Source organism: Arachis duranensis, unplaced genomic scaffold (genome assembly GCF_000817695.3).
Source record: "Arachis duranensis cultivar V14167 unplaced genomic scaffold, aradu.V14167.gnm2.J7QH unplaced_Scaffold_143185, whole genome shotgun sequence".
Taxonomy (NCBI): Eukaryota; Viridiplantae; Streptophyta; class Magnoliopsida; order Fabales; family Fabaceae; genus Arachis; species Arachis duranensis.
The window spans coordinates 12583-12850 of record NW_026264061.1 but is presented as its reverse complement, the minus strand read 5'-3'; positions in this window follow the sequence as shown (position 1 = coordinate 12850).

The following is a 268-nucleotide window of genomic DNA, read 5'->3' as shown; positions in this document are numbered from 1 at the left end:
GACTTACTCTAAAGAAGTCGGACATGAGATTAGCTGGCAGATAAACACTCATTCAAATGAGTAACCGCCCCTAAAATCTCTCTACCCGCTTCATCAAGCCATATCTTAACCTCCCTAAGATAAAGGGACGGTTAACACCCAAAAGATACGGCACTACTCCAACGGTGGTTATTGGCTCACCACTATAAATACACTGACACCCCTCAGGTATCTCTAAGCCCAATACTCTTTAGTCCTGCTAACACCCTTGCTAACTTAGGCATCGGAG